Source organism: Amblyomma maculatum, chromosome 8 (assembly GCF_055883805.1).
Source record: "Amblyomma maculatum isolate TAMU_Amacu chromosome 8, ASM5588380v1, whole genome shotgun sequence".
Lineage (NCBI taxonomy): Eukaryota > Metazoa > Arthropoda > Arachnida > Ixodida > Ixodidae > Amblyomma > Amblyomma maculatum.
Window position 1 is genome coordinate 7690028 of NC_139351.1, and position 18913 is coordinate 7708940.

Consider the following 18913-nt stretch of genomic DNA (forward strand, 5'->3'; position numbering starts at 1 on the left):
AGATATACAGCAATCGCAAGCACAATGTGTATTACACATCTTATTCGTGTTTTATACAGCTATGAATAGCCATAGATGTTTACATCAGATTACAGGCACTAAGCTGGACTGAAAACCATCCACACACGTCCATCCGACACGGAAACAAAATGGCAAAACCAATAGGCCGATTTCACAAGGCCAACTGCGAAAGCGCGGGAATTGCGGAAGTTGCTCTGCCGCCATGTTTGTTGCGGTATAGCAGACGATTTCCCGACGTCGCCGTCGGTTCCACGCGTGCTACCACGGCTGAGGCTGACCCATATTCTGCATTGTGTGTCCTACTACACCGAAGCTTCCCATCGTCAGCAGTGCCTCTCATGTGAGTATAGCAACCTACCTGCCATGTTCTGATATAGGACTTCGGAGACTTCCAAGGAAACAGTTTCATTCGCAATGGCCTCTGTTCCTGTGCTCGCGGCTTTTTCGATGCAATCCTGCTCTTGGTTTCCTTATTAGTGCTTTGAAAAAAAGAGAAAAAGCTGCACTACTGTGCTGCAGCTTCTCAGAAGTTTCATTTAGCCATGATACGAGTGTCGATACAGTTCGTTCAGGGAAAATAGCGACGGCAATATTGAAAGACCCCTCGCAAACGGAAAGCATGCTCACAAAGCTGTGTCAACACGTTTGGGTAAACTGCACAGTAATAGTGCCTGGAGGTGATCGCGAAACCTGACTTCCTTGATTTTGTGCCCTGCTGTCACTCGATCATAAACGAAATAAGCTTAGAAGGGATTCACGTTTTAGATCGACGAAAAAAAAGTGCGAAGGCTCGATTTGTTCCTTTTGCGCCCGTATTGGCACCGACAGAGCGGCGTTTGTTTCAAAAACTGTTACTTGCTCGGAATGCCCCAGTGAAAATTACGACCCCGTAATATGAGCATGTGCGACAGTGAATGCCTGGTCAAAAAGTATTTTGCGTGTCGTCAGGAAGGGCATGCCAGCTTTCGAGCGTGATTGCGGACTCTAGCTGTTGCGCGTATAGATGTGTGCATTTTTATCTCAGACGTTCATGACAACTGTGGGGACCCTTGAACTGTGCAAAAACATGTGACAGGTTTGTGGGTTCAATCACTTTTCTCTGCAGGTCGTCGTGAAACCAAATATGGCTAGACTCGGCGAGTGCAATCAGCAGGGGTGGACTCGCGAAACGAGATCACTGAACCCGTTTTTTGCGAAGGAGCACATATACAGGTAAGAAAATCATGACTCAGAGGCCCTAAGACGTCTTAGACGTTGCGCTCAACCATCTCCGATTTGTTAAAAAAAAAATCCCAGTGTGCGTCATCCAAGCCTAAAATATTTTTGCCGCAAAAATTTATTTTTGAGCCGAGCGCAGTTTGAACCTTCCGAAAACAGAGAGAAACCAAGCGCCGCTGAATAATTAATAAAAATTCAAATGTTTAGAAAAACAAAATAACGGCATTTGCACAGCTTGTGGCTTTCGGTGTGGTTCAAAGCAAACTGCGCACACCTCACGAATATATGTGTGTGTGTGTGTGTGTGTGTGTGTGTGTGTGTGTGTGTGTGTGTGTGTGTGTGTGTGTGTGTGTGTGTGTGTGTGTGTGTGTGTGTGTGTGTGTGTGTGTGTGTGTGTGTGTGTGTGTGTGTGTGTGTGTGTGTGTGTGTGTGTGTGTGTGTGTGTGTGTGTGTGTGTGTGTGTGTGTGTGTGTGTTTTGCAAAAATATTTTAGGCTTTGATTATGCACATTAAGAATCCACAATTTTTTTTAACAAGTTGGAGGTGGTCGAACGAAACGTGTATGGCGTTTGGTGTGGAATAACCCTTTAAGCACAAGGCAAAATAAATAATCAAAATTATACAACAAAGCTCAAATTATTGTTTGTTTACTAAACAAAGCAGCATGATAGCATTACAGAATAAATTATAGCTTTTTAATCTAGTAGTTTGGTCAGACCATAATGGGTAGGGAGCCTAATGCTTTAAGGCTTTGCATCTTAATTTAGTAAGGAACTCTTGTTACTTATATAAGAGGCAGTAGTTATTTGGGCAATTGTGACTCCTAACACTTCTTCATAGTGTCCAAAGAGTGGCTGTTTGATGCATCCTTACTGCTATTTTTCTCACGCAGGTACATCGAAAACAAAGGAGCAAGGAAGCACAGAGAAGACGGCCTGCGCCTGTTTACATCTGGCCATCTTCAAAAACTTGAGTTTTCTGCCAGGGAATCCCCAGAAACTATTGTCCGTGCTGAAGTGCTGGCATCTATGTTGTTAAGACCGTGCATGGTCCGCACTTGCGCGCCCTATTGTTCGCCTTAGAGGAATTCCCGGGAATGCAGGAAAGACTTGCAATTGCCGGAAAGGGACAATGGTGGGAGCAGTATGTGGCGCGCACGTGCACTTGGGTTTCTGAGAAGGAAATCCACTTGCCGGAACCACCATATCGGATCTTTGCAGAAGAATAGAAATGTACCTCCTCGCCGTTCCCAAGCTCTACCCGCCAACAAGTGACGACGCCCAACGCAACAATACCGGACAAGTCAGTGCATCAGACCATCAGTGCAGTGATGTGTTCGATTGGATGCCGATATCTGAGGGGCGTGCCTGGAACTGGTTGGTCGGCATCTTCAGAGAGGGGCTGGACATAGGGGGTTTTAAGGACGTTGCAGAGCACGAAATTAGGCTCTGAGCCCTGGGTAAACGGCTCATCCAGACGCTTCTCGCTATGAACTCTTAACGCTTACCATTTTGCTGATATACTCTTTTTTCATGTAAATAAGTAGTCTCAAAGTGCCATTAAGCCTGCTTGTATATATTTTACCAACTTCGAAGATTCAATCCTTCATCAACCCGGAGTCTTTGCACGCGACCAAGTGAAGGCCGGGTCGACTTAGTCCCAGCGTTACGACAACTGGTGACCAGCGGTGGGATCTGGATCTACAAGCCGCAACATCTGGTGATTGGAGGTGGATCTGAATCTACAAGCCACAACATCTGGTGATTGGAGGTGGACCTGAAGCTACAAGCCACAACATCTGGTGATCGGAGGTGGCATCTCAAGCAACAAGCAGGAGCAATAATCGGCCAACAAGAGAGCAGCTCGGAACATCGATCACATGTGTGGGTGAGTGCTTGGGTTTTCTTCTGATGTGGACCAGGTTCTAGAACAGGGTTAGATTTTAGAACTGGTAAAGAGTGTTGAAACGCCTTTAGGTTTGGTAGTTTGCACAGTTGTTCTGGAAGTAGCCGACACTCGGAGCGATCATGGACCTACAAAAGCTGCAGAAACCGGAACTGTTGCTATTGTGTGAGGAATTGGGAATTGATACAAGTTGTTTGGCACAAAAACCCTTGATTATAAAGGCAATCACTGATTTTGGAACCGATGATGAGGAGCTCAGTGAAGCATGGAACCTCATCGGACAAAAAAAGGAGGAGCAACTCAGACAGCAGAAAGAGCGGGAAAAAGAGGAAAAGAGGCGTCAGTGTGAACTTGAGAGGGAAAAAGAGAAAAGAGGCGTGAAATTGAGAGAGAAGCAAAAAGGCTGGAGCAAGAAATGGAGCTCCGGAAATTAGAACTAGAGTTGAGGAAGAGGTCGGGCAATTGTCCCCAGATAGCGGTACCTCTTCTCAACAAGGAGGCAGATTTCAAGATGTCAAAGTACATGCAGCCATATGTGATATCAGGGGATATCGGTCTGTATCTGGCTAACTTTGAGCGAACCTGCGAAAAACTGTCCTTCCAGGGAGACACTTGGTCTCCGAGATTATTGACGGTTCTGCCCTGCGAGGCAGCGGAGGTTGTCGCGCGGCTAAGCAAGGAGGACGCGGACAACTACGAGAAGGTCAAAGCTTGCCTTCTGAGAAAGTATAGGCTTAGCGCCGAGGCGTTCAGACAACGTTTTCGGAACGCTACTAAGTCCAGGGACGAGAGTTACCCTGAATTCCTGTACAATTTAAGAGTCAATTTGGGCGAGTGGCTAAAGAGCACAGATTCCTACAGTGATAGGGACGCTGTAGTCTAGCGAATTCTTTTGGAGCAGTTTTATAACTGCCTCCCAGAAAAAGAAAGAAATTTGATTACAGAACCTAGGCGACATTAAGTCGGCAACTGAAGCTGCCGAACTCATTGAGGAGTACGCTTCGCGCCGACAATTCAACAACCCAGCAGTGGATAGGCCCCGCAATCTCAAGTTGAGTGTGAATAACCGTCAGGAAAGGCTCATTTGCTAAAGTTGGAAACGAAGAAAGGAAGGCTTCTTCAGGCAAACGCCCTAGAAAGGACGGCAGTGAGAAAAGTGGGGAAGTGACCAACGCGCAGAACACAAAGAATAAGCTTGAGGCTAGGAAGCCGCTCACATGCTTTAGGTGTAATGAGCAGAGTCACATTGCCGTCAACTGCCGGAAAGAAAAGATTGCTTTCTCGTATGTCAGTGACTGCGATGAAAATATGCAGCTTTTGGAACCCTACCTGCATGACTATAGTAGTCAACGGGAAGCCTTGCAAGGTACTGCGCGATTCGGCCGCAACGATGGATGTTGTCCATCCGGCGTATGTGTCGCCTTCCGACTACACAGGACTGTGTGCATGGATCCGCCAGGTAGTGGAGGAACATAGTGTGTGCTTGCCAATCGCGAACGTGGTCATCGAGGGCCCTTTCGGCGAGTTAACAACTGAGGCTTCCGTTTCAGGAAAGCTTCCAAAGTGCTGTTCGTATTTGTTTTCCAACAAATCGGACATGCTACTGCGAAAGAGGGGCATCCTTTTCGGAGACAGAGTTGTGCAAGCCTTAACACGTTCAAAGGCGCGAGAACTAGCTACACTGCTCATTCCAGAAAAATCCACAGCGGATGAAACGGCAATTAAAACAATGGTCGATGCGGAAGATAGCGGGTCAGAAAACTTTGAGAGCGAGGCATCTCAGATAAGTCAACTTCAAAGTGAGCTTGATGAGACGCGGAATGAGGACGTTCTTGATAGTAACCTCTTGCCGCCAGTGTCTAGTTATCTCACGAGACTTTTAAGTGGAACCCGAGAGGACTTAGCTATGGAGCAAGACAATGTTCCCAAGATAAAGGAGATAAGGGAGCGCCACCGCGCCACTAAGACAGCAGAGAATATTTCTTTCGAGATGAGAAAGGGAGTGCTGTATCGCTTATGCAAGGATAAGCGCGCAGAAGAGCGGGACAAATTAGTCGTTCCCCAAAAGTACCGCGAAGACTTACTGCGACTTTCCCATGGCAGCTCGTGGTCATGTCACCTTGGAATAAGGAAAAAAAGTAGAGGCTGTTGCAAGAATACTATTGACTTGGATGTTTTAAGGACACGAAAAATTTTGTACGGTCATGCGACACGTGCCAGCGGGTTGGAAAAGCACAAGATAAGTGGAAAGCTCCGATGGTGTTAGTACCAATCATTACCGAGCCGTTTCACCGGTTAGTAATAGATGTAGTTGGGCCAATTCCTGTGACAGAGTCAGGGTACCGTTATATCCTCACTATGTTATGCCCAGCCACAAAGTTTCCAGAGGCTGTTCCGCTGCGCGAGGTGACGTCCGAGAGTGTAGTGGATTCGCTGCTGTCAGTGTTTGCACGAGTTGGATTCCCTTCCGAGGTCCAAAGTGATCAGGGTAGCGTTTTCACAAGTGTCCTCACCACCTCATTTCTCGAGCGATGCGGCAATAAGGTCGATCCACCATCCGCAGAGCAACAGCGTAGAAAGATGGCATTCTGTTCTCAAACGAGTCCTGAGGGAACTGTGCTATGAAAACAAGCGCGAATGGGATACCTGCCTCCCTGCAGCACTTTTCGCTTTGCGGTCAATGCCGCCGGAATCCACTGGATTTAGCCCAGCCGAGCTGGTGTACGGAAGGTCACTGCGCTCACCTTTGCGAATGGTGCGCGAAGCCTGGGAGGGGCGCGGAGAAGACCCAACAGTAGTAGAATTCATTCTGAACCTCTTGAATCGCTTACATAACACTAAGGAACTCGTTAAAGCCAGCATGAAGTCAGCCCAGGCTCGTTCCAAAGTGTACTATGATAAGTCAGCCCGTCAAAGGACTTTTCGTATCGGGGACCAGGTGATGTTGCTGAGAGGTTCAAGGCAGAATAAGCTCGAAGTACAGTGGGAAGGACCTGCTGAAGTCGTTGCAAAGCTTTCTAACACTAACTACGCAGTGAAAATCCCCGGTAGACGTAAAGAAGTGCGCCTTTATCATTGCAATCTTATGAAGCCTTATGTGCAGAGGAAAGCCGTGGTAAATCTAACGTTAAACCTTCCCGAGGAGATGGGGGACAACTTGATTTGCCTCAGCGGAAAGGAAAGCAACGCTCAGGAGCTTCTCAAAAAGACGGAGCAGAGAGGAGAACTAAAGAAATCCCAGCTGTCCGATCTGGGCGAGATAATAACAGAGTTTGAGGCCTGCTTCGTGGACAGGCCAGGCAGGACTGATTTGACTGAGCACGATATTGAGCTGACTTCAGACGTGCCAGTGCGATCAAGGTGCTACCGATTTTCTCCAAGGCAAAGAGAAATTCTGGATAGGGAAGTAACTCGCATGCTGGAATTGGGAGTAATAAAACCTTCGGAAAGCGATTATGCTTCGCCTATGATCTTAGTAGAAGCTCCAGGTAAAGACCCTAGGCCTGTGGTAGACTACCGAAAGCTAAACTCTCACCAAGGATCAAGTGTATCCCATTCCGAATATCGAGGAGAGAGTAGAACAGGTCAGTAGAGCGGCATATGTGACTACGCTGGACCTTACTCGGGGATACCGGCAAGTGCCGCTCACTGAACGCGCCAGCAGATACGCGGCTTTCGTCACTTCCGACGGGCAGCTACCAGCCAACAATGTCTAGTTTCGGGCTCAAAAATGCTCCATTTTGTTTTTCCCGACTCATGGATAGGTAGAGTGCATATTTTGCCAGCGTAAAATTAAAGACAGGACTAAAGGAGAAAGACAAGGGACAAACGCTTGTCCCTTGTCTTTCTCCTTTAATTTTAAGCTGACAAAATATGCACTCTACTTATCAAGACCAACTAACCCGTCTTTCTACGTTAACTAATCATGGATAGGGTTTTAAAGGGGTGTGAAACATTCGCGGTGCCTTATTTAGATGACATTGCGGTTTTTTCCGACTCATGGGCGGACCATATGGTACATCTAGAGCTGTACTGAGCCTTTTGCGTCAAGCTGGGCTAACCGTAAAGGCCGAGAAATGTTGCCTCGCAAGGGCGACCGTGGACTATTTGGGTCACAATGTAGGTCAAGGTTTCAGGAAACCCAGCGAGATTAAGATTTCTGCGGTAGCAGACTACCCGCGGCCGAGCACGAAGACGGAAATTCGGGCATTCCTGGGGCTGACGGGATACTACAATCACTACATCCCTAACTATTCAGCTTTGGCTAGCCCTCTGACCGACGCTCTCCGCAAGACAGAACCGACAAATGTAGTCTGGGACGAACAAAAGGAAGCCTCCTTCGTAAACCTGAAGGCTATGCTGATTAGCCGTCCGGTATTGCGAGCTCCAGACTATGACCGAGAATTCACGGTCCAGTGTGATGCAAGTGATCGAGGGCTAGGTGCTGTTCTCTGCCAGAGAGATGACGACGGTAATGAGTACTCAGTGCTCTAGCTGAGCAGAAAACTGAGTTCTAGAGAGAGGGCTTATTGCGCGTCAGAGAAAGAGTGCGCTTGCATTGTATGGGCCATTCAAAAATTGCCGTGCTATCTTGGAGGGGCCAAATTCACCGTGGAGACGGACTGGCTTGGCTGCAAACTGCGACATCAAAGAACAGTCGCCTTCTGAGGTGGAGCTTGATTTTACAGCAGTACAGTTTTGAAATAACATACAACAAGGGGAAGTTAAATGGGAATTCGCGCTTAGCCGCTGTTTATAAGCGGTCCGAGGTGCTCCTCACCATGTATCCAAATTGATACTCAGGTTCTTTTTTTTTTCGTGCGCTTGTATATGTGTGACTATGTAAAGCAGCACGTTTGGTTTTTTAGGCATACGTGGGTCCTGAACGTCGTGAGTGTGGGCTTTTCTCGGACAACGATGGCAGTTTTCTTTTCACCTGGTCTCTTCAGACGGGAGCCGAATGCTTGCTTAGACATGTGGTTGAGTTTCAGAGACAGCTCAAGCAATTTGGCCTACGACAATCAAGACAACGCGACAAGCAACATCGAGCTTCAAGCGTTCATGTGCAGGTCATTAAGTCGTCTCTTCATGCAGCAGCTGCGACTGCTGCCCTCCGTGACTCTTCTGGCGGGAGAGGAGGCTGTTATGACCGTGCATGGTCGCCTGTGGGCATGGATATGTGCTGTTGGTGCAAGGGCTCTAAGTGAGCCTGTTTCCATGAATCGTTTTGTGTGAGCCTGCTTTGCTTTGTCGAGACCCTGCAAATGCCAAATTGGCCCTGTCAAGGGAACGTCAAGAAAATACAAAGAAACGTCGCCCTGTGAGAAATAGCGGATGTGCTTTTCTTCAATTGTTCACCCTTCCCGTCGAGAAGCGCTATTGTTAAGTGAGGAATGCCTATTGTCCAAAGGAGACGACAGAGTGACACGTCCGCTGACGTACAGGACAAGAAAGGAGCATGACGAATACGGCCATTAGAGGAATTCCCGGAAATGCAGGAAAGATTTGCAATTGCCGGAAAGGGACAATGCTGGGAGCAGTATGTGGCGCGCACGTGCACTTGGGTTTCTGAGAACGAAATCCACTTGCCGGAAGCACCATATCGGATCTTTGCAGAAGAATAGAAATGTACCTCCTCGCCGTTCCCAAGCTCTACCCGCCAACAAGTGACCACGCCCAACGAAACAATACCGGACCAGTCAGTGCATCAGACCATCAGTGCAGTGATGTGTTCGATTGGATGCCGATATCTGAGGGGCGTGCCCTGGAACTGGTTGGTCAGCATCTTCAGAGAGGAGCTGGACATAGGGGGCTTTAAGGACGTTGCAGAGCACGAAATGAGGCTCTGATCCCTGGGTAAACGGCTCATCCAGACGCTTCTTGCTATGAACTCTTAACGCTTGCCATTTTGCTGATATACCCTTTTTTTCGTGTAAATAAGTTGTCTCAAAGTGCCATTAAACCTGCTTGTATATATTTTACCAACTTCGAAGATTCAATCCTTCATCAACCCGGAGTCTCTGCACGCTACCAAGTGAAGGCCGGGTCGACTTAGTCCCAGCGTCACGACAATGTCAACACGAACAGTCTACAAAGTCGGTGCTGAAGTCTCGAAGTGTGATGGTGAGGTAATCACCGGTCACTGCTCATGTGTTGCAGGGAAAGGGGGGGGGGTGCAAACATCTCTGTTGTGTGCTCTTTGGACTGATGTATATTGCTCAGCATGATCTCAGTTGTGTACCAGATTGTTTCTTGTACAGAGAAAGAACGCCAGTTGTACCAGCCAAGGAACCCAAGGGCAGTAAGCGAGGAGGTTAACAGCCTAATTTTCTGCAAGGACCCATCACAAAGGATCAGTCCTGCAATAACGCACCACAAAAGGCGAGTGGAATATTCAGCACTCGGGCGTGAAAACTTAAATGTTTGCACCCCACAACTGGTGTACCTACACGGAAAACTTAAGGAAAGTGGCCTTCAGTGCTTTGCCGATGTGTTGAAAGCAAATGATTTTTCGCCCGTTCAAACAAAGAAAGCTGTGGAGCCAGATACAGCCAGTGATTGTAAACTGCCTTCCCGGTGGTTGGAACGGGTGAAAGAGAAGTGTCATTCAAAACTGTATACGCATGAGGAGGTCACGGTCATTGAGGCAGCCACACGCCTGCAAAGTGCAAGTTCCTTGTGGCACTCTTACAGGGAAGGCTTAATCACAGCCTCAATTGCACACAGGGTTTATACATGGGTGCACACATGTAGGACAAAAATGGGGCCCCATGATGCACGGTCTCTCATTAGTGCAGTAATGGGCAAAAAAATTCGGTCGACATATGCAATGAAAAGAGGGCTGCTGCTTGAAGCCGAGGCACGAGCAGCTTTCATCAGTAAGAACGAGAGCCATATTGACATTCATGTCAGAGAATGCGGCCTTTTTCTCTCATGCCTCAAGCCATTTCTGAATGCAAGTCCAGATGGTATTGTTTCATGCAGTTGCTGTGAGGCTCGCCTTCTTGAGATCAAAATTCCAATGAATGTGGAAGTGTTTGCAAAGGGGGAGCTGTGCAACGGTAACCTGAAGCCCAGTAGTAAGTACTACACGCAAGTGCAAATGCAAATGGGTGTGGCTGAGATGAAGTCGTGTGTGCTGTTTGTTTACAGTAAAGAGAAGTGCTAGCAGGTTACAGTGCTGTTCAATGAATCGTCCTTCATTGAATTAGTGGACCGCTGCACATTTTTTATTAATGCTTACTTGCTGCCATTTATTTCAAGCAAAAACTGAAGAAAGTGTTCTGAAAGAATAGCATTGATGTGCATGTCATTAATGTGCCTAATACAAGGAGGAACCACAGTTCTCGAAAGTAGGACTAACTTAAAGGGAAAAGAGCACATGTATATGTTAATCTGGTTTGAAAAATTGTAATTGCTGAGTTTAATGTTTCAAAGTGACACATGGACATCAGGTTCTGTATTAGGGGAGCCAAGTTTCACCGCAGTGCATCCCCCTCCCTGTCTTTACAGCCAAAACATAGTGCCCAGATAAGGAATGGTTATAAAGCATTTATTTTGAGGTGATGAAATAGCAACACATACAAAATATTCTGCGCTTAAGAAACAAATTATGCTTTGCCAAGGATTCAGAGTTGAAACCTACTTGACGACGCATTTCTCACAATGGTTTTTTAATTGAGTTCCCGGCTTTCTGGAGGAAAGGTGACTTGGAACGCTAAAGTATGCGTCCTCGGCCACCAATATAGTAAAAAACGACTGCACAGGTCCGACAGAGGGAGGCATAAGGGTGAACTTGGCACTCCTTTAGAATAATTGGAGAGGGGGGGGGGGTATTTTTCTAGGTGAACATGGCGCTCCCTTAGAGGAATCGGGGGGGGGGGGGGAGAGAGCTATTCCTCTAAGGGGGCGCCAAGTTCACTCCTATACCTCTCTCTGTCAGACCTGTGCCACCGTTTTTAAAAGTATGGGGCTATGTCCATGCAGGCATTTACTATACTAATGGCCGAGGACTCGTACTTTTGTTCCAAGTCACCTTTCCTCTGTGCACCTCTATGTACAGGTGTGTTTTTTATTTCGACCCCATAGATACACATCCGCTATAGATGGGATTAAACCCAAGTCTACCTGGTCTGCAGCTTAGCACTTTAACCACTGCTTAATTTTCTGCAATGTGTTTTATGCAAGCTATGAAACTTTTTATTTTCATGTGATGATACGTGAAATTCCTGCAGATGTGTACAGTACCAACTTCGGTGTGTTCAGCCATGTAAAGGCTCCTCTCTGACACTCAAAAATCTATGTAGGTGACTGCTGGAGATTACCTAAATTGTAGTCTTGTTGGAGTTCATTCTCAGCTCCTGATCACCGTAAAGAGAAATGTTAAGTCAACATTTGAACTGTATTAACATATTGTTCTTTGGTTGTTGATAACAGTGCTTACAATTTATGTAATGTTCTAGTCATTTTCATACTTTCAGTTGCATGTTTCAATAGATCTGTGATGACCGGGTGCGTAAAGAGCAATAAATTTTGTTGTTTGTTCAAGTGCTGCTCAAAGAACTGTTGTACGACTATGCAAACAGCTTGTGATACATAAAGTTCTGGCTTTTCCATGAACAGTATTTTCAGAGCAGATCTGTGATATCTATGCAAAGAATTGCAAGATGCAGCTATGATTCTTCACTAAGATGCATCATTTACGACACGAATGTCTATTCTCTTTGCAATGGATTAGTTATATATGCACAAACAGAATGACTACTATGAGGTTCATGAAAGAATGTATCACCAGGAAAACAAAGTTCGCTGCTATATCTTGTGCACTTTACTGCTTTTTTTTTGTTTCATTCTGAAAATTTGTCTAAAACATGCATTGAAAACACAGGACTATTAGTCTTTATGAAGTGTTTGAAAATGAAACAATGCATGATTAATGCAGCTGTTCCACATCCAATATATTTCCAAAGCTTTCTTCAATAAGAATCTATAAAGATCACAAAGCCACAGTTAGACAGTTTTGTGAATTCAACTCCATGTCTTTTGGTTATTTATTTTAATACCTTTAGGGCCATATGGCCTTGAAGAGGAGAGCAGTTAAACATAGCATTACAATAAACATAACAATAAGAGCATAATCTTAGAAGATGTTGCTAGCTACATAATTTTAACTAATTCATTCATGGTATAAGCGTTTTGTTGTCATTGATTAGTGCCAGTGATCCAGGAAGGTGATTCCACTTACGGGGTATGGGGTAAAAACAAATGAAAGCAGGTTTTTATTCTGCAGAAATATACATAAACTTTGTGAGGGTGATCCGTCCGTGGTAATACGTACTGTGGCAGTGAAATAAATTTTTCTCGCAGGTGAGAATGGTGAAAACTTTCATGGAAAATGCGAAGACAAAGTTTTCTACGACGAGGTGCAAGGGATGGCAGGCCGCGGCTGTCTTTCGTACTTGATATGCTTGCAGTTTTAAGTGGAGGATGAACCATACAAAATTATTTTGAACCATTTCCAATAAGTGTGCTAAGTTCTGCTGGTAAGGACCCCATACTGATGCTGCATATTCAAGTTTAGGTAATATGAGTAATTTATAGAGTAAAATTTTCAGAAAAGAAGGCGGACTGCAAAAACTACGATGAAGATATCCAAGCATTTTGCTGGCATTGTTACATGCATAAAAATAAACAGTCCAGGTTATGTTGTTGGAGATGTGAGCACCAAGGTATTTATATGACAGCACTGAATATAAAAGCATGCCATTAGTGTGATACGAGGATAAATTAACATTCATTCTACACACATGCAGGAATTTGCACTTGTGAGCATTAAGGTCCATTAGCCATGATTTGCACCATACCGAGATAGAATCGAGGTAAGATTGAAATTAGTATGTCGCCATCGCATTTTCTTTCTCTGAATATTACACAGTCATCGGCAAACAGGTGATTATTAGAAGAAATTTGGGAAGGTAAATCGTTAATATAGATAAGGAAAAGAAGCGGACCAAGCACAGAACCTTGAAGAACACCGTTATGAATCATGCTTGGATCTGATGCGAGGTCACTAATCGAAACAAACTGATGGTAGCTTGTAAGAAAATCTTCTAGCCAGGTTAGAATTTTTTGAGTCCAGGTTAAGCTTTTGTAACTTGTATAGTAGTAAGACATGGCAGCTTTATCAAACGTTTTGGCAAAATCTATGAATACGTAGTTGGCTAGTGAGCTACGATGAAGAAAAGTGTGTAACCTGTTAGTAAAAGATGCAAGTTGGGTTTTACATGAGCACGATTTTTGAAAACCGTGTTCAAAGTGGGAGAAGAAAGAGTTTGATTCTAAGAAATTAGGTGAGGAAACAGGATGTATTCAAGAAGTTTACAAGGAAAGCTGGTGAACGAAACTGGTCGGGAATTAGTGGAGAATTTGTTACCTCATTTGTGCAGCGGAATTACCTTCCCGACCTTCCATGCGGCAGGTAGCGAACCCTAGTCCAGTGACTGCTGGAAAATATTTGTTAATATAATGGAGGAGTAAGCACTTGTTATATTTAGGAACTTGGTGCTGATCAGATTGGAACCCAGAGCAGCGAATATTTCTAGTGAGTTAGTCAATATCAGAATGCTGTGAAGGTTAATTGTGACTGGTTACATGGGCATATATAGCAAAGACTCGACACTTGGATGAGGGGGATTTGTGGAGATAGAAAATTGCCATTGAAAACTTAGTTCAAAACTGATGCCTGTAGTTCAGGAGGGGTGGGGGGAGCATAATTCATTGTGTTTGTTAAGGATGCTACTGATGTTGGAAAACAGAATTTGTGTGTTAAATAGGTGTTCTCCACTTCTCCTTCTCTTCGAGCTTTCATCTTGTGAAGATTGTCTTTCATGGCAGGTATTAGTTTTCTGTGGTGTGTCTATATCTGTATAGTGCTGTCAGTAGATGCATTGCATACATAGTTTTTATTCACTGTTAGAAAAGTGAACATATAATAGCCACAAAATGTCTTTACAACTACGAAGAACTTTCTTCCCTGCAAGTGGGCAGTGGATTGTAAGAGTGTTGCAACCAAAGACACAACAAAAGTGGATAACAAAAACAGAAAATACACATGTCGGCAGTGTATGCACACACTGCAACACTATTTTTTCATGACGGTTTGGCACACGTTGGCAAGGGTATTTAACTTTTGCTCGCTATAGTACCTGGTTCACGTACATTATTTGAGCAATGGCTCATCAACAAAGTTTGTTAAAAGTGCACACACCTGCCAGACCCTGTTGAGCTGGTCAATCATGCTGTTGGCAAACACTTGAGAGAGGATTCTGAAGTTCTTCACCCTTCCTATTACTCTTTCAACATGTATTCGAAGGCTTGCTATGCGTCTTGTCTCTGTTTCATCGTCTTCTGATAATTGTGAGCGCCCATTCATGAATGGTGGGATGATCAAGTGTAGCGAACGTTGCTTGCATTCTTCAGCTATGGTGAATCCTCTGTGTGCCATTATACTGCGCCCAGGTGAGAACTTGTCAAGGACGCCACATGAAAGTGTTAAGGCCTTATCGGAGAGCCTTCCAGGTGCAAGATCTGAAACAAACATGATGAACCCGTTGGGACTGCACACTATCAGGCCTTTGGCGGTGTTATGTTTCTTGTAGAGTGAGTATGTTTCACTCTGAACTCTGAAGGATGACGGGGTCTATAAATATTTCAGTACAATCCATGATGCCATCAACTGTGTCGTATCCCTTTTCAGAGAATACTTCAGGTCGGTACTTATCATAGATGGCAGGTGGCATCCATGTTGGAACCTGCATAAAAAGTTGAAATTGGATGATTGCAGCCTTTTGATTTAAACATCATTTGACCATCTGCTAGAAATATTGTGCATTTTCCTCTTTCCTGACATAGCCTGTTGTTCAAGAAATCCAGCCAGGTGACCCATATCCGTGACACTGTTGTCTGTGAAACGCCAAACCTATTAAAGTATTTAATTTTTATGAGCTTATTTTCCAGTATGGATTACACCAAGACATTTTTTGTAATACAGCATATACGATCAAACGAACTCTTCCTAATTATTTGTATTCATTCACAAGACAACTTTGTGTGTAGGTGATAGCACCTGCTTATTTAAATAGAGTAAATGGCATTTTAACAGTGCTAGTTCACAAGACCAACTTGACCAAAACTTAATGCTCCTGAGTCATAGCTGCTGCTTAAGATTTTCTGCTACCCAAAATTGCAATCTACCTATATTTCCTTTTTCTCACTCCTTCATAAGAGCAAGAATCGTTTTAACTAGGAACATTAAGCTCAGGTTTTGTTACTGCACAATAGTTTTACCCTAATACACTACTTATCTGAGCTGCTGACGGGCAAAGTAAGAACCTTTTGTGCCATGGAGAGCATGAACTTTGATTTGAAATCATAAATGTCCCAGGTGCCCCTCCACACCACTGTTTGTGTATAATGCTCCTTTTGTTACACTTGGGAGCAAGAAATGTGGTGCCAAAAGTCACAAGTGCACACTGCTTACCTATAAGCTATGTCAGTTCCATCAAGGCCCAGTCGCAGACGCATCAGCACCAAGATCAACTGGGTCTTCAAAGGCAAAATAAACTTCCTGTTTTCACCTTCTGCATTTGACATATGACAGAAGAGTAGTCTCTTGGCTTCCGGCTCTAGGAAAGACCAAATACCTCAAGACGCTCACGTGAGGTGATGGCCGTGTAGTACTTCAGCTTTTTCTAGTCTTGAAGCAACACCTCAAATGCAAATTCATTTTTTTTTGGTTTTAGCTTTCATGTCTTTGGCTTCATTGTGTAGCACTGATAATTCAATCTTTAGTAACCTGTTCGTCTGCTGCAATCGACTGCACAATGTTTTTGTTCCGGCTTGTTCTTGGTGCAATTTCGCTAGCTGTTTCTTAACTGTTTCCATCTCTGCCTTTGTGCTGTCCAGTTCATCTTGAAGCATTGAGATTATCTCCTTTTGTGCAGAAATTTTGTCAAGGGCACTTCGGTCGCTTTCTTTCGGAAAACTGTAGTTATGATCTTCGGTTGCGCTATGTGAAGGTGTACCATCAATGGTGGTGTTGTCAGCTTGATCTGTACCACTTGCACCACTTGCATCGGGCACCATTTGCATTTCCAGTTGTCTTCAGTGGGCTAGTTGAGGCAAGGAGAAAAACATCATTTATTTACAAAATAGTGTGGTTTTAGGAGCCAAAGTAAGCACATTAAAAGTCAATATAGCAAAAATGAACGGCAGAAATGCGTAAGAATAAGCAAAACCTATGTACTGCATATCACATATCTAATGCGTGACTATCTGATGGTCCTATTCCTAACATAAGGACCAAGTATTTTTGTTGAAAAAGTTTGTTCACAATCAGCACATGGGATCTGCAGCAGTACCTGTTACATAAGAGATTCATACTATGACTGGTTTGCAACTCAATACTAAGCACTTAGATACATTAACCTGCAGCTGACAGAAATATGTACAATATATAAATTTGAATGACAGGTTTCTCGGCTTAGAGTTAGTTGCTATACCTTTTGTATCAGGGGACGTCTCTCCGTCACCTTTTGTGGCTTTAGGGGAAAGACAGTGGGAACTCGAACCATGTAGGTTTTTTTGCCTCCTTCGAAATGGGCTCCACAGACCCTGTGGCCTGATATTGGAATGAACCGGGAAAATCTGTAAACAGAATGATGATACAGTTCCATAACACTTTGATGTGTTCACTATGACCATTTCAAAACAAGACTCGATTCATACCAATCATGCTGTAAGTAGGCCCTTTTTTTTGGGGGGGGGAGGGGGGTGGGGGGGGGGGGGCTTTCCGCTTGGAAGCAGCACATCAGGAATAATTAAGTCACCTGGGGGTTTCCTATAGTGCGTCAAGCACATTAACATTTTTGTGTTTCGCCTCTATCAAAAATACAGCTGCCGCGTTCAGGACGGCACCCGCGACATTGAGATCAGCAACCAAATGTAAATGTCATTGCGCCACCACGGCGGTTCGCAAGTATACTTTCTCCCAACAGCTGAATAAGGAAGCCAGGAATGCACAGTTTTAGCGAAGATTCGTATTTGCAGGTACGTCTGAGTAAAAACACCAGGCGACTTAGCAGCAGCACGATTGTGAGTCCATACAGACATGACATGTGAATGTGACAAGGTTTCCGGCATTGATGTCGTCGGCCTGCGCATCACTGAACTGAAAGCAACCGACATCTCTAATGCACCTCGCGACATAGCACCCGCGCTCTGCTCTGGAAAAAATACGGGCTTGAAAGTAAAAAAAAAAAATAAGCTCAATCTAATGACAAGTTATGAAGCGGTATGGGTGCCAGCGGCGTCTCCTTTGAGCAGCTAGTCTGTTACGCGCGAACCACATTCCGTATAGAGCCTCCTTGACACACAATATATATCCCTCTTGCAAACATGCAGATATTCCCGCGTTATTTACCGCACAAAAGGCTAAGCGCACCGCTTTTAATTAACTTACCTCCCAGTTTGTCCGGCTCTGTTGATCTTTGCGATCCATTGCTCTCGGAGCTTCTTTTCCTTGGGAAAAACGTAAAATCCCAGGCCTTTATGCTTCCTGTTGTTGTTGTAGCAACCCGGCACACAACAAGTGTATCCCACCATCGCGAAATACCGCGTATTTGCTTCGTACGCCGTGTAGCACTTCTCTAGCCGCATGCAAGTTTCGCGCCAAAATCCGGCCGCAGTACCACAACTACCAGAATGCATCACGGCAGCGGTGGCGTAGCGCAACTCCTTGTAAAATCAGTCTATTGGCAAAGGAACTCTCGCTACCCAAGGTATAACATTTCCTCAGTCAGAAAGCTTCGTATCTTATTTCGTAGACGCGAGAGGACAGGGAAAAGTGCACGTCGTGGCCGGCTTGAGACGACAAGCTCACAGCGAATGATCCATAACGAGAAAGCGCCAGCTACAATCAGCATTCGTTCCAAGGGACCGTGAGGAAATCTACCATTTATCTTAAATTTACTGATGGAAGACTTCTGAAACCGGCAAGGACTACCTTCCAAAAGATACGAGCAACGACTCATTGCTGGGCCAAGTGTGGACTAAAATCTTGAAGTGGGCAGTTGGTGCACTGCGCTTTCCGCACAATGCCCCATCGATGGAGACGCTCACGTGTAGGCGAACCCCCATTCCTAAAGCCAAATAAAGTCACCAAGATGCCGTGGCAAAACGATTCTGTGAGTGACAACCAAGAAACCGAACCCGCCCTTGCCTGCGATCTGCAGGCCCAAGCGGACGAAGTAAAATTCTTATTGACTCTACTACTCTGCTCACAGAGATGTTTAAATGCGGGAGACATGGTGGGCGTTGCACTTAAATTCCACTTTACACGAATAAAATCCGTTATCCGGAAAGCCTGTGGATTATGTTTGAGCAGTATATCAGGGGACGCTCCTTAACACTTGTGCCTAAAAATAGTAAGCGAGCAACCTCGCTGGGCACTCATCTCTGCAGTAGACGAAGAAACTATTGCGAAGCCAGCAGCCGCTGCAGCAGACAGACAAAGAAGGTAAGTCGAACCCACCATTGGAACGCAGCCTGCCGAGTGCCATATGGCATACCAATTCCGTACCCCCTGCCCAATAAGCATTCAGTCAAAAGAGACTGAAGCGAATGCAATGCCTTGAGAGGAAGACATGTTGTATATGCGAGGTAGTATAAACGGTCGTAGTAAAGAGTGTCGACAAAGTAGCGTTTTTCCAGA

General features: G+C 45.0%; 2 pseudogenes; one reads left to right on the top strand and one right to left on the bottom strand.

Moving 5' to 3' along the window:
- The first annotated feature begins 1144 nt into the window (after positions 1–1144).
- Positions 1145–10417, top strand: LOC146180491 (uncharacterized; annotated as a pseudogene).
- Positions 10418–14362: 3945 nt separating this feature from the next.
- Positions 14363–15810, bottom strand: LOC146180492 (uncharacterized; annotated as a pseudogene).
- Positions 15811–18913: the final 3103 nt, after the last annotated feature.